Source organism: Saimiri boliviensis, chromosome 11 (assembly GCF_048565385.1).
Source record: "Saimiri boliviensis isolate mSaiBol1 chromosome 11, mSaiBol1.pri, whole genome shotgun sequence".
Taxonomy (NCBI): Eukaryota; Metazoa; Chordata; class Mammalia; order Primates; family Cebidae; genus Saimiri; species Saimiri boliviensis.
This window is the reverse complement of record NC_133459.1, coordinates 9,737,206-9,758,178: the sequence shown is the minus strand read 5'-3', so window position 1 is coordinate 9,758,178 and position 20,973 is coordinate 9,737,206. Positions and strand designations below refer to the sequence as shown.

The 20,973-nt window shown below is 53.9% G+C and overlaps 1 protein-coding gene across 1 annotated transcript in view; it reads left to right on the top strand.

The window, feature by feature from the left end:
- The first annotated feature begins 4,764 nt into the window (after positions 1–4,764).
- Positions 4,765–20,973, top strand: part of CASZ1 (castor zinc finger 1) — a 160,648-nt gene continuing 144,439 nt past the window's right edge. The window contains exon 1 of the mRNA XM_074380050.1: positions 4,765–4,886. The gene's annotated coding sequence lies outside the window, so the exon portion shown is untranslated. The remainder of the gene's footprint in view (positions 4,887–20,973) is intronic.

Below are 20,973 nucleotides of genomic sequence, written 5' to 3'. Positions count from 1 at the left end.
TTGTTTTGGGTTTTGAGACAGAGTCTTACTCTGTCGCCCAGGTTGGAGTGCAGTGGCGCGATCTCAACTCACTGCAACCTCTGCCTCCCAGGTTCAAGTGATTCCCCTGCCTCAGCCTCCCGAGTAGCTGGAATTACAGGCACGCACCACCACACCTGGCTAATTTTTTTATTTTTAGTAGAAATGCGGTTTCGCCATGTTGATCAGGCTAGGCTTGAGCTCCTGACCTCAGGTGATCGGCCTGTCTTGGCCGCCCAAAGTGCTGGGATTACAGGCCTAAGGTCTGATGCTTTGTACTGTAATTTCTTTGTTTCCTCTCCTTCTACTAGATTCAAATCAGATGGACAGTTTTGTTCTGCTTCCCCCTCCTCCTCTCCTAATGCAACTCACATTCAATTTTCATCTCTTTACGAACATCACGTAAAGGTCAAAATGCTTGTTGCACAGGGTGAGTGGAGTAGCGAGGCTTTTGCTACCTCCCTGCCCAAGCAGCTGGTCCTGAGGGAGTCAGACGGCCTGCCTCAGCCTTGGGAAGGTTATTCTCTGTGCCCCGCTTTCCTCATCTGTGCAATGGGTATAGTCATAATCGCAACGGTTTCATATGGTTGTCATGCGGGTCTAATGAGACACTACAGGGGATAGCGTGGTGCCTGGCACATAACAATCACTCAATAAACATCAGTGATTGATGTACAGTTTGCTTTTCATCACAGTAGAGAACCAGAAACCCAAAACTGTGGGTAGCAAGCTGAGCCGTGGTTACCTCCAAGGGTTTCCCAATTACACAAACTGAAACAGACTTAACTTTATTTCTTCCATAGTCAATTATTGGCAGCCTCTGGGGTGCCAGGCATGGTGCCTGGCTCTCAAGCTTCTGAGATAAAGGCACAGACTCTGTCCTCTGAGTGGCAAGTTATACGTGCATATGGGTATGGGGGTCTTCCCTGGAGACGTCAAAACTGGAGACGCCCTTGATCACGCACAGCCCGCCTGGGGGCAGGGGGCCGGAGAGATGCTTTGATAAGGTCCTTAGCTGACCCGCCTCCCCTCCCAACTTTGCAGCCTCCTCTGCTGGGTACAGTTCGCCAGAACCATCCATTTCCGCATGGTAGAACCCCCGGCCAAATGCCAGGGAGTAAAAATCTTAATCGAGGCCATCGAACCAACCTGGTAATTCCTGGGAAGTCCTGGGTCGTATTGGCTCTTATGGGCTCCTCCTTCTTCCCCCAAACTTTGTCCTAGGAACTTTCTAGTCATTCTCCCACAGCATAGGCACTTAGAGGGTGGGGACCACGTTGGCTTATCTTGATTCTGTGCCTGACTCACAGAGAGTGAGGGCCTCCTTTATGCCAGGCACTGATCAAGGTGCCGAGGACACAGGGAACGTGAAACGAAGTCGCCGTCTGTCTCCAAGAAGCTCCCATCCTAGTAGGGACAGCCGGGTAGGAAATATGGGAACAAAGGTGGAAGCAAAACCATTGTAGACCCTCAAACAGGACAAAGTGGTAAAGAAAGGCTGGGAGCTGCTTTGGTGAGAAAGCCCCCCCGGAGGAGGGAAGACGGAGGAGCAGAGACGTAGGCAATGCCATTTGATTCGCAGGAAGCAGCCTGCAAAGACCACGTTTCAGGTGGAAGAAACAGCAGGTGCAGAGGCCCTGGGGTGGGACAAGCTTGGTGTTTTCCAGGACAGCAAGGAGCTGGTGTGAACCAGGCAGAGAAGAAGGGAGGGGAGGCCCAGGGACAGGTGATGGCCAGATCTTGAAGGACCTTGGTGACCACGGGGGAAAGGCTTGGATTTTATTTTAGGGGAAGCTCAGAAAATGCTAAATTGAAGAACCTGAGGGGAAAGATTTCAGTCCCTGCACAGGGAGTTGGGGTGGGGAATGAAAAAAAGCCAGCGCTGGAGGAACGAGGCGTGGCAGCGTCTGGCTGTGACTGGAGGCTGCTGTTTGGGGTTGCCGCTCTCTCTTGGCCCCGTACTTTAATTTTTGGGGACATTGCGGGTGGTGGCTGAGAAACAAAAGAGCTTTCCCTTTTCACCTCCTCACCAAATCGTCTTTCCTCCTCCCAGCCTTGCCTGTTCCCAGCCCTCCCTACCTGAGATGAGATTCCTTTAGAGGAGGTGGAAAGACTTCTCGGGAGGTGGGAGAATCACGAAACGCCTGCGGAAAAAAATGGAGGGAGGAACACACATTTTAATAAAAGTTTCGCGGGTGACATGGCTGTTGGAGATGTTGAGAGAGGTGGGAAAGGGTGTGGGGGAGGGCATTATGGTGGGAAAGGGGTACGGGTGAGCCTAAGAGTGGAAATCTGGGTAGGCCTGATGGGGGGGCAGAGGGGCGAGTGGATTCTTCCCTAGCCCCTCAAGGACAGGCTTTGTCTCTTTCATCTCTGCCTCCCCAGCGCTGCTGGAGATCTGCTCTTCCTCAGGGCTCAGCCATGCCTGCCAAATGAATGAATGAGTGGAGGACTATTGTTGGAGGGAAGAAAAAGGATGGAGGAGAAAAAGGAATGGAGAAAGCATGGAAAGAAATGAGAAGTAAAGGGAGCCCTGGACGTCCCAAGGAGCAATGACAATGACTGGCATTTAGCGATCAATATCTTGGCCCAGGCCCTTTTCCTGCATTAACTCATTTTAGCCTCTCAACAATCCCAGGCAGTAGGTACTATTATTATCCCCGTTTTACTGTGGAGGCAACTGAGGCAGAGAAGGATCAAATGCCTTCCTCAAGGTCACCCAGCTGGTAAGTGGTAGGGGTCTGACCTCCAAGCCCAAGCTGTTAACCCCTTATTTACACTGCCCAGGAACGGACTCAGCCCTGAGCCAAAAAGTTAGAAGAGCTAACCTGCCACTTCTCAGGTTACTGCGGCTCACTGTGCCTCAGTTTCTCCTTCCATAGGATGACAGGATCGGGCTTGAGATCTCTGGGGCTGTGCATTCTGCTGAGTCACCAGGCACAAGGGGCTTGGAGATGGTGGGTGAGCACCCAACCCCTGAGAGCTGAGGATGCCTTGGATGGTGGGGGTGGCAATGGAGCATAACCAATCAGCGGTCTTTGAGGGCTGTTAATTATCAGCATGTTGCTCCTTCCAGTTAATTACTGGGATAAGGAGGGGAGAAAATAAGGTGAACCTGAGAGGTGTGTCTGTCGCCTAAACCTGGCCTTCCTGTGTGAACAGATCCTGAACGGACCCCCGGCACTATTCCAGGAAGTGAGGAGCTGGTTTTTTGAGGTGGTTTCTTCCCTAGTTCATCTAACACAAGCAGATATCACTGAGTGTCTGAGAAGTGTGGGATGGTTCAGTTTCCTCTCCCAAATTCGGAGCCTTTATTAGGGTATAGGGCAACTCCTGGCCTCCTCAGGGCCACAGGGCCATCATGCCTCCAGTCCATGTCCATATGCTTCTGGACAATTAACTTCCAGTTTAAGGCAGCACATGGAACGCATCCTGGAAGATGCTTGTCTTGGCCAATCATCATGCAGGGTGCTGGGTCGTTTCTCTGGTCCTGAGAGACTTTCCTGATATGTTGCAGATAGGCTCCGAAGACTACCAGCCTGCAACAACCTTTACCAGCCTGTGGCGTTGCCTCTTCGTGTAATGCATTTTATTGAGCACGGCTTGAAGCTGTGGGTCATACTTTGAATTCATATTCATTTATTCCATGAATCATTCATGTATTTCGTTTACTACTATGGTCAGTTTCTCACTTATTTCAGCATCTGGGTGTTTTCACTTTCTTTCAGGCCTCTCCATATTTCCATCCCACCCTTATGCTGAAGGGAAAAGCAGCTCGGGCCTGGAATGAGGGGTGGGCTTGCTGAGAAAGGCAGGATCAGAGCTACAGGGCCCCAGCACTGAAGCTGACCACCAGGCCCCAGCGGGTATGGCCACCTCAAATCAGTACGGGAGAAAAGGGGATTTCTTCAGTGGAGTATGAAAGTGCCCCTCCAAAGGCTCTTCCCTATCATCTGGGGACAGGGGGATTAGCTTTCCCAAGACACTTTTGTTTAGTAATTTTAGAGACGAGGTCTTGCCAGGTTGCCCAAGCTGGTCTGGAACTCCTGGGCTGAACCGATCCTTCTGCCTCAGCCTCCCAAAGCGGTGGGATTACAGACGTACACCACCATGTCTGGCCCCCAGGACACTCTGTAGCCTGTTGCCTTGGTTTATTTTCCTCATGGATACTTTCACTTGTTTATCCACTTGTTTTCATGTGTATTATCTGCCCCCCCAACCTCCGTTGAAAGGTTCATTCTGCATGGCCTATCTTGCTCACTGAAGGATTTATTTCTTGCACAGCAGATTGAATGAAAAACTCCCTTGCAAAGAATAAGTGCAAAGCAGATATCAAACAGTGAGAACATGACGTTCCTTTGGGTTCCACAACTCTAACGTTCTAACTCTTTCGGGGTTCAGAACAGGTAAAAGTTCGGGGTTCAGAACAGGTTAAAAGTAAGCCCCCCATCCTTTCTTTTTCGCTAGCCTCAACTCAACTCAGTTGTGGGGTGTAGAAGCCTCCGGAGCTGGAAAAGGGGGCCGAGCGCTCAGATGCTCGTCCGCAGGCCGCGACTCCCCGCGCGCGCACGTCGAGCTAAGCCCGGGAGGTGGGTGGGTGGGAAGGATCCAGGAGGGACAGGTCTGGGGGTGTGAGGGTGGAGCGGAGCCCGGCCCCGCGATCCGGCCCGGGTTTTGTATGCCACCCGCTCGCCCGCCCGGCCGGGGAGAATTCCATAATCACAGCGGGCGAGAGCGGAGACTGGGAGCGAAAAATCCGGGATCCGGCAACTTTGGGCAGCGCATGCGCGCCCGCAGCGCTCCATCCCAAACACACACACATTTTTCCCCCGGACTTGGAAAGTCACCCAAAGCCGCCCCAAGTGCAGGTAAGAGACTCGGCGCTCGCTTCGCCGCGGCCCCCCCACGCCCCCCAGCTCCGCAAGGCCTCCCGGGGCGCCTCCCCGTCTCGCCCCCCGTCCCGGTGCAACCCCCCCGGGGCTGCCGCTTGCAGCAGGGAGCGGGCGAGCGAGCGAGCGAGAGAGCCAGCCAGCCAGCCTGCGAGCGGCGGCTGCCACCCAACTCCGGCCGTGCGGAGGCAGGGGGCACGGAGGGCTGGCACCCGGGCGCGGGGCGGCGCGTTGCCCGCCGTGGCCAGGGGAATGCCCGGCGCGCGGCTCCGGGGGAGGGGAGGGCTGCTCCTCCTGGGGGTCACTTACTCCAACTGAGGGGGCAGCGGGGTAGGGGAGAAGAGGGGGAGGTGCCAGGCGCGAGTGCAGGACTTTGCTAATAGGGTGGGGGCGCCCCCCGCGCTGTGGGTTCCCGGGGGGGCAGGTGCTCGCCAATACCGGGTAATCACTCCTTCCCCCTACACCCCCACCCCACCCCACCCCACCCAACAGCAGAGGGGTCGTGCGCTCTCCAGGGCAGAGAAGGAAGCAGGGGTGAGGGGTGCCTGGGGTGACTTTGCAAGACTTTGCCCATGGCAAGGGGTGGGTGGGGAACCCCTCCGGCCAGCTCTTGTGCCCAGATACCGGCTGTAGGTGCTGCCAGCAGAGGTAGACAGTGTTAGCTTAGGCGCGGGGTGCCAAGGGGTATCCCCGGCTAGGAAATCGAAGGCAAGCGATTTCTTGGATGGGGGGAGCGGCGCCCCCTTTTTCATCTGTGCCTGGGAAGTTTATCTCAAGTGCGCTGCTCCAGGCGCGGCAAGTGGCGCTCCTCACTCCCTTCCCCACCCCACTCCCGGCCTCCCAGGGTGAAGGGCGGGCAACACGGGGCTCGAAGAGCCGGGGCATCAGCCCAGAGCAGCCGGCTGTCGGCCGGAGCCCGCCTGGGTCCGGGGGAAAGTTCGGGCGAGTTGTTGCTGGCTGTTGTGTGCGCCGGGAGAGAAGTTGCGCCCGGGGACGTGGGAAGCTGGCTGGCGGGCTGGCGGGCTGGTGGAGCGGTGCGCTCCCGGGGGGCTTTGCAGCGTGGGAGAGGGTCGGATGGGGTCTGTTCCCCCAGGGTGGGCTGAGGGTGACCTCGGGGCTCAACAATTGGGGAGGAGGATCTCTGAAGCCAAGGGCGCAGGGCTGAAATAGGCACCTGGTGAAGGACAGGGAGAAAAGTAGTTTGTGGGGGCGCAGGGAACACCAAAGGGAAAGAGCCGATTACCCGGTCACTTGGGGTCGGGCTTCACGGCAAAGGAGAGCGTGGTGGCTGGCGGAGGAGAGTCGGGGAGCGGGGCTCCAAGGGGCGCGCGGGAATGGGGGATCGGGCCAGACCGAGTCAGGGAGCTCCCGGGGCAGGGGGCCGATTCGTACACCCGGGGTGAGCCGGCCGGGCGGAGCGGCGGCAGGTTTATTTTTACTCGGTGGCATTTGCAGAATGTGCAGCTGATGGCCGTCGGCCGCCAGGAAGTTTTGCTTTCTGTTCTTTCTCTCTCTTTGCGAAGCCAGCCCGGCCGGGAGCTGGCGGGCCGAGCAGCCGGGCCTGGAAGGGGAGGGGGCGGCCGCCGGGGAGGCGAGGTGCGGGCAGGGGCGCGCTGGGGCCGGGGGCGGGGGCTGGCCCGGCGCGGGCGGACGGGCTGGCGGTTGCTGGGCCGCTGCGGAGCTTTTGGGCGAATGTCTGTCCCCGGCGTTGGAAGCTCCTCCGCGGAGGGAACAGGTGTATGCGCCGTCAATCACGGCGGGAGGGACACTTTGGGGGCGTAGATTAAGGTAATAATAATAGATTTTTCCCCAGCGGGTGGGCGAAGATTCTTCTTCCAAGTCATCCCCGACCCGGGTCCGGAGTTGGGGGTGGCTGGTGGAGCTCTGAGGGAGGCAGGGAGCCCCCTCTTCCTCCACACAAGTTCCTCTGCCCCAGCCTCAGCTTGGAAAGCCGGCTCTGGGCACGAGGACCTCCTTCCAGCCACGCTGGCTAGGGCACGGGTGCGGGTGCGTGCCCTACGGGAAAGCGCAGTGGCGCCCCTTCTGAGTGTGGAGCTCCCCCAAACCCGGATCCCTGGGCCACGGGCGGGTTGTGCTTCTCTGCCCGAGTGGAGTGTGGGGGCGCGGCCCTCACCGTGCTGGGTTGTCCCGCCGACACCCCGCACACTTACAGCGGCGCGGGGCGGCGAGGGGGAAAAGGCCCTGATAGTCGCTGGGCAAAGTTAGTAAATTTCGGAGGTCTAGGAGCCTGTACAGGCGCGCGGTGAGAGCGCACAAGGGGACTGGAAAACAGATCGCCGGATAATCTTGTTGCCCCCCCCACCCCGCCCAACCCACGATGCGCGCGCGCGCGCACACACACACACACACACACACTCTCTCACTCACACACACTCACACACACACGTCGCCGTCCTAAAGGGAGCTGTCCCGGCTGAGCAGGAGCAGCTGCGCCGGGCATGGGGAGGGGGGTAGTTCGTCCCCGGGGGCTGCGCCGGGGCTGCGCTCCACGTGCCCGGAGGGGGCGCTGGGCCGTTGGGCGCCCGAGCGCAAAGCCCCGGGTTTGCGTCCGGGTGGCGACGAGGCGGTGCGTCCCGGGCGGGCGTTGCTACCCGCGCAATCTCCCGCGACCCGGGCCACCTTCCCCGACCCCCAGCCTCTTTTCCACTTCCCAAACTTTGGTTTTTAGGGTGTGCCCCTCATTGGAGCTCTCGGACCCTCTCCAGAGCAGAGTGGAGAACTTCTCCCTTCCAGGCGGCCGCCACCGTCTCTGTCCCCAGAGTCCGGCGAATTGGAGAGATCGCCGCCCCCCCCCACCCCCTTCTTGTTAGCCACCTTAGAGGCGGTTAAGGAGAGTTTATGGGGAATATTGTTGAACTTCAGTAATCAGGTTTCCAGCGATCTTATGCCTCCTGTTTAATTTATTAGACTAGTTATTTATTCTGTTGATGATAATCTGTTGCTGGTTTCTATGGAGATGTTAAACTGATCTCTTTCAGAAATCAAACTCCATATGCACTAAAACGTTTAAAGGGGCAGTGCCTTCCTCTTTTTTTTCCCCCTTGCCTTGTTTGTTTGTTTTTCAGACTTTGCACCTTGCCGAGACTTCGAGTCTTGCTCCGAGTCTGGGCGCATTTTATTTCCTTCTTACGAAGGAGAGGAGCCCAGCCCGGGAGCCTTAAGCTTTGTGGCAAGCACAGCTTATTATGGCTAGAAGAAAGCGAGGGCTTTGATCTCTAAGTTGCATCATCATTTAAAACAGATCATTTCACCACCACCCCTCCCCCCCCATCATATAGGAGCAAAATTCTTTCAAGATCAAAGAGTCCAATCTTTAAAAAAAAAAAAAAAGCTATTGTTTAAAAAAATAAGAAAGTCAGTTGAATATGAAACTCCCTTTTATATCTGCTCCCCTTGTGTTTAAATAATTTTTAATAAGAAAAACAAAACTTGTAGCTCAGCTAATTTTTTTCATACTTATTAATAGTTTATCTTGCCCCCACCCCTTTTTAATTTAAAAGAAGTTCAAAGTTAGATTTCTCTGCCTGTGGGGGTTGAGGTATATTTGCTTCTCTTTTAGATCCTGACCATCTGTTTTAGGAAAATTAGCCTCTGGGAAGAGGGGAAAGGAGTTTTTAGTCAAACTTAATGGAGTGCTTTATTTATTTATTTTTGGGGAAAAATTGTCACCCAAATATTTTAAAGTTCAATTTTGCCTGCTTTTGGGAAGAACCTCAGTAACCTCTACCTGGTGTGTGAGAGTACATCAACTTTTTCTCCTTTTCTCCTCTGCCCAGGTATTTTTCTGCAGATCTGTGACCGGTTTGGGTGGGGGAGAGGTGGTGTAGTGAATTAAGAAAGGAAGACAGAAAAAAATTATCTTGTTTTGTGACACTGAAAAATTGCAAACTGACTCTGACTCAGATATTTATCATGCTGACAGATATGATACAAAGCGATTGCATTTCCTAATGATCCTTTGGGAGTAAGTTGTAGGTAGAACCATTTAATGCATTTTTAATATTAAAGTAAGGCAGGGGTTCCATTTTCTTGGAGGCAGGGGGAGAGAATGTCCCTCCATAGAGATGCTACTTTCTGAGTATACTGCTTTACTTTTTCAACTGGACACCACCCCCCAACCCCACCCCTTCACATTTTCATTTACTTTGGGGAGGGGTGTGCAATGCACAGAGCATTTGGCTTTCATAAATAAATTTATATCTGGCCAGAAGATCCAATGCTAAATAAGAGCACACTTAAAAAAAAAAAAACAAACCTGACTCCACCCCTGCTATAGGAAATAAAACAGAGTCAATACTTGAGTTTTTGTTGTTTTTTTTTTTTCCTTCTGTCACCCTGGTTCTCTTTTATATTATTTTATATTGGGGGGGGAGGTAGAGTGATTGTTGCTTCTCAGCTTAGAGGCGAGAGGAACCATTCCTATTATTTCCCTCTTTTCTATATTTTAAAAATTTGTTTGATTTGGATTGCAAACAGAACAGAGGCTTATGAGTAGAAAAGAGCACTGTGGCTTTAAACTCAGGAGTTTGCATATTCTCCTTGTATCTTTCCCCTTTGCTAATTATTGTGTTGTTTTCAGAGCAAATATGTCATATCCATGGCGACCGGGCAGGTTTATTGTCTTTCTGAAGCAATAGCTCACATAAGTAATTAATGACTTTCTTTTTTTTCCTCTGGCTTAGGTTAAACAGATCATTCAAGGAAAGTCATATCTCTCTCTTCTCTCTCTCTCTCTCTCTCTCTCTCTCTCTCTCTCCCCCCTTTCTCTCTCTCTTTTTTTAGCCCAGTGACATAAGAACATGAGTAGAACAAGAAAATACTTTAACCAAGAAGTCAACAGCTTATTTTCCCCCATTTCTTTTCAAAGCTAAAGTGTCAGCTTTCAGACATATGAGGCTGTCATTCTCGCAGCCCTGAGCAGGGCAGTCCACGCCTGGGTTGGAAATCCACTGGAAGGCTATGTAGCTTGGAGACGAGGGAGGTGTTCACATGGGGGGGAGGAACCTGGAGGAATTTGCTTTTGAGGTTGGGGGAAGCACTCCAAAATGAGTATTTCTCCTGTATTTAGCAGAATTTAATTAAATTGTTTACAGGAAAGAATTAATGAGTTGGTAGTGATGTGCGTTCCCTCAACTCCCTTCTTTTTCCCAGTCCAGTTAATTGGAAAGAAAAGTTTTTCTTTTTGATTCACCTTCAGCTTCCGCTTTCTCCGACCTTTGTCTCAAGTGCTTTTTCCAGGAAAAGTAGCTTTTGGAATCCCCACTGGTCAATATTTCCAGAAGTAGAGTGGGGTTTTGGGTTTGGTTTGGCTTTCCCCCCCTTAGACCTACAGCTCGGAGCTGGTTTCTTCTCAGGAGTCAGCAGCTCTGACGATTGACTAAGACTTGGATTTTTCAACTTTTTTTTTTTTTTGATGGGAAGAGGGCCTTTTAGGATGTAGAATTACATAGACGGCAGTCTGCCCTTCTGTATCTCCTGGCAGTATTAGAGAAGGTGAAAGCATTTTTTTTCCCTGTTTGTTAAAAAAAATCACCTTTTATGATCTGCCCTTTACAAGTGGACCTTTGCTAATGTGAATCTTCATGATGCCCCCCCAAACTTTAGAATGATGTCCTACTAATGTTCTCCAGGGCTCACTTGCCCCCCCTCATAGAGAGACATTAAGCACATTTATACTGTCCTCTCCCTCTTTTTAAAATTTCATGCATAGCCAAGATTTGCGTCTGTGTCCTTACAAGGGGGGAACGAGATAAAGAGAGAAGCATTTATGGTGTACTCAGACACAATTAAAAAGAATATTCTCCCCACCATCCGAACGAAGTTCACAAAGGCTGCAAGTCCACGGAATGAATCTTTAGGCTTTTGGCATTGAAATAAAAATATAAAGAAGAAAGATTTATTTGGTATCTTGTTTCTGAAGAGGAGAAGAGAAGGCCGAGGCAGTCTGATGCTGAGACTCAGCGGAGTTGTAATTGAGCCCGTAACCTCCTGATGTCTATATCAGAAAAACAGACAGGAGCACAGGGAACGGAAGAGAGGCAAACAAGCCTGGTAGAGGAGAGGGAGCTCAGGGGGAGATTCACAGAGAGAGGAGAGATTTAATTTATAGACATTTTAAAAACCGTAATTTCATTAGGATCTGTTCTTCCCTCTCTCTGAAGGGCAGCCCGGCAGACCGATAAGGCCGGTCCCTGTGCCCGGGATACATGGCGTGGTTGGGAGGGTGAGGCTGGAGGCATCATCGCCAGCACCCCGGGTTGGTTTCTTCTCTGCCCACTTTCTCCTGGCTTTCTTATTTTGAAATTTAAAAGTCCCAAATGGCCAAAAGTCAGCCGTGATTCAGGCTGCCTAGCGATCTCTCCTCTGGGTGCCACGCCGCTCTGTGAGTGGGTCGGTCTCCTGCCTGGGCGGTGCCATCTGCGTGGCTCCCTTCAGCCCCAGGCCTGCCTGGGGTGCCAGCAGCAGGAGGCCACTGGGGGAGGGGGCACCCCCATCTCGGGCCCCCTCAAGTTCACCAAGTGAAGTTGCTGCGGCTCTGAGGCCACAGCTTGGGGAAGAAAAGCTAAAGGCTGTCGTAAATTCTGCAAAAATTAATCAACCGTTTAAGAGCTCCAGGTTAACGAGGTTTTGCAGGCAAGCTGGGCCCTTCTCCTGTTCCCCCTGTTCAAAGTCCGGCAGAGTGAGGGGTGGCCTGGCCAGTGTGAAGGGAAGGGGGAGGTTTGTTTTTGTTTTTGTTTTTGTTTTTATTTTTTTCTATATTGGAGTAATTGAGAACAGGGAGAGAGATGGGTTTCTTGAATAGAATCCTCAAGTGCCCTTCTTCCATATTGTTGGAATTTTTTTCCCTTTTGGTCTGAATTTGTCCTGTGTGTCTTTGGTGGAAAAGACACGTAGAGAAAGAGAGTGAAGGTGTGTGTGTGGGGGGAGAGAGAGAGAGAGAGAGAGAGACAGAGAGAGAGAGAGAGAGAGAGAGAGAGAGAGAAGGATAGACAGGGAGAGAGACAGGGACGCCTCGCTCCTTGGGAACTCATTATCATTCTTAATAAGTCTTAAGGAATAAGGAAGCGCATTGAGTGTAAATGCTGGGTAATCCTAACACTTCTCAAGGTGAGAGGAGTCTTGAGGACACAGAGAAAAGAGACAGGAGAGGAGGAGGTGGGAGGGGGTGCCCAGAGGCCCTGGGGGAGTGGCAGGCCCAGGGTTTGGGAGGCTCAGCAGGAGGCCTGGAAGCTGGGGTTGGGGGAACCCCAAGATGTCCCAGGTAGGATGGGTTGTCTGATATGACACAGGGGATCTCAAAGATAGAGGGACTTGCTAGGGGTAAGGAGCAGCGGTGATGGGAACAGCCCTGCCTTGGGTGGGGCGGGGTGTGGGCTGGGGCCACAGGGTTTTTGATTTCTTCTGGAAGCCATATCCCCAGCCAGCTTGACCCCTGCCCTCTGGCCTCAGGTCCCTGGAGAAGGCCCAGGCAGGGATAGGGTTAGAGGAGGCTTGTCCCCCACCAGGCTCCCGCTTGCTGTCCCCTTGAGCTCTCCCGCAGTGGCTGCTCTGGGAAGCAGGCGGGACAGCGTGGTGGCTGGAGCTCAGCTCTGGACACTAGGTGGCTTAGAGGATCTGTGAGGTTCTTCAGAGCGGCAGCGGCTGCTGGCTTCCCCTTTCGTCCCCGCTGGTGGGCTCCGCTGTGCGATGCCTCTGCTGGCTGGGCAGGCAGCCCTGGCGCACAGGAGGGAGGGCGCTGGCCCAGGGCATGGCACAGCTCCCAGGCCAGCCCTCCCAGTGACCAGCTTCCAGGCAGGAGCAGCTCCCGGGTGAGGAGGCAACGGTCAGGGAGCTTGCTGCTGGGACAACTGGAGTCCTGTCTGTGATCTCTGCCCGCTCCATCTTTGGCCACCTGGGCGTCAGGCACGGCTGAGCCCGGCGGGGGAGGCGGCGGGGGTCTCTAGGCCGTGCTTCTTCTCTTCTTTTGAGTCCACATGCCCCCTTTGAGAATCCTCTTAATAAAAAAATTCTCATAAGCATAAATATTGCTTATACTTTGAGGGGTTTTGCAGCTCTTATAAACCCAGTCTAAGGACCCTCTAGGGTCCCCTGCTCTGGTGGCCTTTCCAGTTCTCCAGGAAGAGGCGGGGGGCGGGGGCAGGAGGGAGGAGGCAAGATCGGTCCCCACCACCTCCCAGCTGCCTGCCTCTGTATTAGGAGAGGAGAGAGCTGTCACACTGTCACCAGGAGACCCCATAGGTGGACCGGGCTAACACTCAGGTTGCCCTCTGAAGAACCCACCTGCTCAGGTAGCGATGCCCCAAGCCAGGCCAAAGGCAGCTCTGCCATCCGTGGTAATGGATACATCCCCTTAATGGCAGGGCAGAGCCTTTGGACATGCATAAGGGGCTGTTCTGGATAAGCACATCCCCTAACCTAGCGGATGTTCTCAGGGATTCTAGGATGTTTGAGCAAGGTCATGTTTGAACCTTGGATAGTTTGCTCTGTGACGAGAGGTCAGCATGGAGAACAGCACAATTCAGGTCGGATTTACCATATTAAAAAAAAAATGTTTAGACTCTGTGTTTCTTTTGGAAAGCAACTTCTGGGGAGCTTTTAAAGGGGGTGTGTGGGAGTCAGAGGTGAAGGCTGGTGCCAGAGCCAGTGGGAAGCCCGGAGGGAGAGCGGGATGGGTTAATGGTGGGTGGATTCTGCTTTTCTGTTGTTTAAGAGCAGTAATGGTCAAATTGCATGCCCCACGTGTGCCTTGCTGATGAGATTTACCGAAAGGAAGGCTCACTGCCTCTTTGCTGCTGGTCTCTGGGTGGGTGAGCGTGTGTGCGTGTGTGTGCGTGTGTGTGCGTGTGTGTGCGTGTGTGTGTGTGTGTGTGTGTGATCATGTGTGTGTGTAAATGAGAAGAAGGGGTGGGGGAATGAGCTCTGCCAGGCTGGCACCCTTCCCCAGCACTAATTGCTGGCAGAGTACCCATGAGGGCTGTGCCAGCGTCTCCAGCTCTGTCCGCCCCCCTCGCCCCGAGGAGCTCAGCTGTGCAGCTCGCTATGTGAGGGCCGTTTCCGGGCCCACTCGTCCCCACAGCTCCTTTGGGAATTTCAGGGAAATCTGATCCCTGGGGAGGCCATGGGTCAGGCCCCAGCATCTCTGGCTGGGGACTGGGGGACGGGGTAAGACACAGGTGGCCCCGAGCTCCACTCAGGTCTTACTGTCCACTCCGCTGCGTTTCCTCCAGCCCCACACTTAGGGTCTTGCAAGGTGTGGCCTGACAGGCTGTGTGTCTGGGAACCCTGTTCTCATTCTGGCTCTGCAGTCAATCATTGTGTGGCCTTCGGTGAGTCATTTTACCTTTCTGGGCCTTAGTCTCCTCTCTTGTCAAATGGCCTCTGACCCTAGCTCCCTCAGAGGGTTGTCCTGATGAAAGTAATTAAATGTAACCAAGAATTTGTTGTGGTTGGCATTGTCAAGTGCAAGATGTCCCCAAGGTCAGAGGAGGCGGGTTTTATGCAATACGGTATCGGTCTCAAAGGGGACCCCTGTGAATTCCATTCCAGAAAGCCATGGGCCTGGACGTCTCGTTGCTGCTGAAGTTACATGTTTGTGTCAGGTTGTAGGTCTGTTCTGTTACCATTGGGAACTTGGGGCTGGATTGGGGGGTTGCTTCTCAGGCAGAATGGGATATGGGGTGTGCTTTGCTCTTTTGTGCCTCTGGAGCCAACAGGTTCATTTGAGGAGCTGGATGTGGTGTAGATGATGCATTCTGGAGCGAATGAGCTGGGGATCAAAGTCGGGTGACCCTGCATCGGTCACTTCACTAGCCTGTGCCTCCTCTGTGAAATGGGCATAGTAGTACCTACGTCATGGGGTTGATGTGAGGGTTAGATGAGCTAAGACGTGTGAAGTGTTCGGACCAGGCCTGGTACCTGTGTGTGTTACAGGCCCACTCGGGAGAGGACACAGAAGCGCTTGTGGTTATCGAGGATTGCCACGGAGAGGGAAACCGGGAGTGCCTGCTCTCTGTCCGTCTGGGGCTGGGACCCTATGAGGTGTGGGGTTAGGTGGTATTGGGCAGAAATTTTGCATCGTGTCTTTCACTTCTGTGGCCTGCCTGGGGTCCTCCTGGTGTTTCTGCTGCTCGGTCCGGAGGGCATGAGGATAAAGACTCTGCCTTCGTGCAGAGTCAGTGCCTCAAGTGGGGCGGGGATCATTGCTCTTTCTTTCCTACACTGGCCAGACCTAGCACTCTTGGAGCTCAGCGGGGTGAGGTGGGTCGTCACGGGAGCTGTGTGGGACGAAAGGCCAGGGTGGGGTGCCGTGGGGGCAGATCCTAGAAACTGACCCAAGGCGCTGGTGGCCTCTACCTGTGTGAGCTGAATTCTGGGTGCTGGCGATCCCAGTGTCGTGCCCATGAGGGCATCTCCCAGATGGAGGCTGTGTGGCTGGCCGAGGGACCGGTGCGTGGGATCAGGAGCCAGGCTGAGCCGAATGTGAATCGTGTTGCCCCGACTCAGACAGATTCATTCCTCGAATCCTTTGTTTCCGCATCTGTAAAATGGGAGGGGAATTCCTGCCACGTGGACCATGAGGATTAGATGAGAGGATCCCAGCTGACATTTGCTGCGGTTCTACTTTGAGCTTTGTTTCACGGATCGCACACAGCCAGGGAGCAGCACGTAGTAGGGGCGCAGGACAAGGATGAAGCAGCCAGCGTGCGCTGAGCCTCAGTTGGGTCTCAGCCTGAGCTAATTGCCGAGGCTCAGGGCTTAGCCAAGGGGCAGAGGACCACGGGTTTCCCTTTAGGCCCTGGCATGGAAGGAGCCGAGGTTTCCCACCTGCCCCGGGGATGGGTGCTCCCCGGGCCTGGGTGGAGGGCCAGGAGAAGAGGCAGAGGTGCCGTGGAGGCAGTGACCTAAGGAAGCAAGGGCATGAGGCTGTGGAGCGGGGGGCACTGGAGGGGCGAGGGGCACTTATGGAAGATGAGGTGTATGAAACTCCATCAGCCTCTCCCATTTCACTGCGCTATGCCAAATCACCCCGGTTCTTGTTTCACTATCTGAGATCTGGAAGCAGGTTAATTTCCATGACGAACTCCAGGCCACGTGCTTGGAGGATTTATCTAATTAAACGGATGCTTTTTTCTAAGAAAGAAATAAAGAAAGAGAGGGAGGGAGGGAGGGAAGGAGAAAGGAAAGAAGGAAGAAAGGAAGGAAGAAGATGAGAAGGAAGGAAAGAAAGGAAGAGAAGGATAAGGAGAAGAGAATGAGAGGGCGGGAGGAAGGAAGGAAGAAAGGAAAGAGGGAGGGAGGCAGGCAGGGAGGGAGGGAGGCAGGCAGGCAAGACATGGAAGGCAGGCAGGCAGGCAGAGAAGCTGGAGGCTGGCTGGCCGTTTTGGAAAGGCCATGAAGGAGCGGAGGAGAGGTCTGCTGACTGAGGTGGGGCCTCTCCTGGCAGGTCATGCTCCTGTCCTTGGATGCTTTTAGTTTATTTCCAAAATAGCTCTTGGGGCCGGGCGTGGTGGCTTATGCCTCTAATCCCAGCACTTTGGGAGGCCAAGGTGTGCGGATCACTTGAGATCAGGAGTTCGAGACCAACCTGGCCAACATGGTGAGAGCCCGTCTCTACTAAAAGTGCAGAAAAAAAGTAGCTGGGTGTGGCTGGGTGTGCCTGTAATCCCAGCTACTCAGGAGGCTGTGGCTGAAGAATCGTTTGAACCCGGATGGCAGAGGTTGCAGTGAACCAAGATCGCGCCACTGCACTCCAGCCTGGGCAACAGAGCGAGACACCATCTCAAAAAACAGAAAACAAAATAGCTCTTGGGCTGGGAGGTAGGCAGAAAGCTGGAGGGTGTGGGGTCTGCAGTAGTCACTAGCCCACGTGGCAATTTAAATGAAATTGAACATTTGGTTCTTCAGTGAACGAGCCACATTTCAGGTGCTCCGCAGCCACGTGCGCCTGGAGCTCCTGCATCGGGCAGCGTGGATGGAGCACTCCCATCATCACAGGAACTGCCGTTGGCAGCTTCCCTCCAAGGGTTGCTTCCCTCGAGCTTGGCTAAACAGAGGAGCCCCCATGGGACAGTGACAGAGATGGAGGGCAGGGCACCTCCAGAGGTTGTGAGGGCTCCCAGTGCCAAGGTCTCTGTGGTGCCAGGGCATCTTCGGTTTTGATTCTGCCACAGATTTCCTCTCTCCCAGGGCAGGGCGAGGCGGCCGCTTTAGAGTGAGGCAGAACTGGGTTGAAGCCCTTCTTTCCCCACTTGGGACCTTTGTGACCTCGGGCCCCGGGCTTGCCTCTCCGGTCCTGTGGAACTGAGCAGGCAGTCAGCAGTGCCGCCTCACTGGGTTCTTGTGATCATTAGTGGAGGTGACGCGGAAAGCACTTGACAGAAGTGAGGGGACAGGGTGAGCACTTGAAAAATGGGGACCACTATCATTATCGTGATGATTATAATTGTAGATTTTTTTTTTTTTTTGGATGGAGTGTCACTTTTTTCACCCAGGCTAGGGTACAGTGGCACAGTCTCGGCTCACTGTAACCTCCGCCTCCAGGGTTTGAGCGATTCCCCCTTCTCGGCCTCCCGAGTAGCTGGGATAACAGGTGTGGGTCACCACGCCCGGCTAATTTTGTATTTTTAGTAGAGATGGGGTTTCACCATGTTGGTCAGGCTGGTCTCGAACTCCTGACCTCAAGTGATCCACCTGCCTAGGCCTCCCAAAGTGCCGGGATTACAGGTGTGAGCCACCACGCCCACGGATATTATTTTCATAATGATGATTGAAGAGTGTTTGGGCCTGCAGTGTTCTTAGGGACACCCCCCCAGTACATGTGGATTCATCCATAATTGACCCTTTCCAGATTTAGTTTCAGTGAACCTCTCCCCCACCATATACTTTCCTTCTGGAAACTTAATTTGAATTTCTTCTTTCCATCCCTCCTTTCTTTGGGCAGAGGAGGACTTGGAACTGCTGTGGAATGAACTCTTACAGGCCCTTTTTCTAGGGAGATAGAGCCCCTGTCTCTCCCGACACATACAAATGTGGCCGTGTGCAAATGTACACACACGTGCACACACAACACACACACATACTTACTTCTCCAGTGGCCTAGCTGTTAAAAAGAAATAAATAAAACCCAAAGTATGAAAACAGGGGTGAGCAGATGTGTCCTGGCAGAGCTGGCTGGGTTGCCTGGGGGCGGGGGGGGGGTGGGCAGCGGCCCCGGGAGGGTGTTGAGTGTGGATTCCCGGACATTGCCCAGCGTCCTGTGTGCTAATGTGAAGCTGAAAAGTCCCCTGCATTGTGCCGGCTCCTTTCCCCGTGAAAAGGCAATTGAGTCAGTGAGTTCCAAATGGATTGGAGCTGACAGTCAATGAGAATTTGGCAGTGGGTAGAAAACAAGCTCCCCCCACCTCTGCCCGCCACCTAACACACGCTCCCTCATCCCTCCCTCGACTCCCACTGCTGGTTTGGTTTTCAGAGAGATTTTTGCAAATAATTATGATTTCTTTTTGCATGTATCAGACATGATCAGCAGGGGCTGTGCCCCAGTCTGCCCCGCTCCCAGGGATGGCCCAGCCCCCTCCCCCAGGTGACCAGCCCCCCTCCCCTTGCCACCTTGGTGCCTCCGCCAGCGATCCCGAATGAGTTAAGGGCTGAATCAACTCTAGACCCAGCTGTACATTTTACTCTGGGTTCCTGAATGAAGTGATGTGCTGTGCTCAGCACGATTGGAGACTGTCTGTCCCGGGTGACCCCCCGGCCCCCACCCTGCTTGGCTCCACCAGCTTTCATGGGACCTGTTGCTGGGTCCCAGGACCTCGTCCCTGGCAGCTGGGGAGCCGGTGGCTCACGCTGTGGGGGCGTCGTCTGGCCTCCTCCCTGTGTCCAACCTGCTCTTACAGAACGATTTTAATTTTAAAAGAAAGAGTACACCATTTTAAGTTGGTCTTATGCCCGGTTTGTAAAGAAGGCTTGCAATGTTGAGGGTTCCTGGATGCCAAGGGCCCCACCTCCATCATTCTCCAGCCCACGGTGTCCACTCCAGTACATCAGTCAGTACTAGTCGGATACCTACTAGTACCAGGCCATCTTGCCAATGGTCCCATGTCCCCAGACCTCCTCCCTTTCCTAGGAGCTGCAGGGAAAGAAACACTTCCTCCTTGCAGATACCCCTCTAGTAATGCTTCTTATCTGTGACACAGCAGCTCTTCGGCCTGACCAACCTGTCTCCCTAGAGGGGTAGCGTCTTCCCTATTCCTGCAGGGCAAGAGGCACGGAGATGGCTTTGTCTCGGCAGAATTATAGCCTGCCTGCTCCTAGGGGGTGTCTGAGCCCCCAGTGGGCTAGGGAGGCCGCTCGGGGGCCTCTCTTTGGGAAAGGCGGGTGGAGTCTGCTTGTTGTAGGAGTCCTGCTGGAGGATAGTCGTAACGTACATGGGCTCACATCCCTAGTCTCTCCTTTACTGGGACTCTGACTTTGGACCTATCACTGGCTTTTCTGAGCCTCCGTTTCCTCACTAGTAAAAGAGGATTCATGATGGCACTGTTGCATGGGGTTGGTGTGAGGATTAAATGAAATAACGCTGGAAAGGCACGTGGCACAGGCCTGCCACATGGCGATGAGGGGCAGCTATTGTTGCTGCCCGTACTGTCTCTGCTCTGTCCTGCCATCTGTCATCACAAAGGCAGTAAGGCAGAGGGCTCCCCGTGTTTGAGCTCCAGGAACCCCAAGGCCAGGCTGGAACCCCAGCCCAGAGGCTGTGGCCACCACAGATCTGTTGAAGCATGTTTGCCAATAGCCAAGCAAACGTGTCCGCCCAGTACAGAGCCCTGGAGGGAGCAGGGAAAAGGCCTGCAGTGCCCAGGGCTGGGCTGTTGGCTGCGCAGGTGGCAGTCCCTGGGCTGGCCTGGACTGCCTGCCCAGGGAGGAGCTGACTCCCAGGCGCTGGCGCCATCTTGGTTCTCCTTGGCCTCTCCTCGCAGACGGGAGTGTGGCCCTTGCCCCCCCCCCCCCCCCCGGGAGCAGGTGGCCTTTGCAGCCTGGCACCTGTTCCCAGAGGGTGGCTGCCAAGAAGGCGCAAACCCAGGGATCTCCCAGCGTGTCCTCCGAGTCATCGCATGAGGCCTGTGTGCCGGCTGGAGGGGCTGGCCTGGGCCTACGCTGGTGGAGAAGGTCGGAGGAGCAGCTTCTCTCCTCCCAGAGCCCCCTCCTCGCCTTCCAGGCAAGTCCCAGGAGAGCTGGGGCCAGCATCCTGAGGTCTGTGTGCTGGGGATTTGCTGGGGTGGGACCAGTAGGGGAGGGAAGGGACCGGTGAGGGGTGCGGATGAAGTTGGAGGGAGGATGCAGGAGAAGGGTCTTGCCTCTGTCCCCAAGGGCAGCCAGGAAGCCGAGTTGATTTTACATTTTCATTTTGTTGAAAGAGAAAGGAAACAAACATTTACTGAGGCCTGATTGTGTGTCAGTTGCTGTGCTGTGACTTACTGTGGGATTGAAAGACACAAGGCAGGCAGTGGTTCGATTCCCATTGCACCTGGCAGGCAATAGGGCTCTGAGAGGTTCAGTCACTTACCTGAGCTCACCTAGCTCGTTTAAGGAGAGCTAGGGTTCCAGCGCTGGTGGATCTGACTCGGAAATGCACACTCTTCCCTACGTACCGGAAAAATAAAACCATGTTTTAAACAGTTTTTGAAAATAGATCAAAGGGAAAGAAATGTACCCCTAACTTAACCCCCATGAGCCAACCTTGTTTAGTGTCTGGTGTATTTCTGTCTAGTGCCCCCCCATGACTATGTTTATTAAACATGTATTTTACGTAACTATAATCATAAAAGAATATGGTTCTGGTTGAGACCTTGGACGAGGTAAGAGGGTCTCCTGAGCTGGAGCCACTGGGGAGGGATTGATTCTTGGCAAAATGGAAACCTGGTTTTGGCTCCCAGCCATGTTTTCGGTAATGAGGTGCCTGAAACTGCATTGGAGAAGGCGAACTGGGTGCATGGAGAGGCGGCGGACCCCCGCGTTCTCTCCTGGGTAGCTTTGGCTCAGTTAAGTGGTG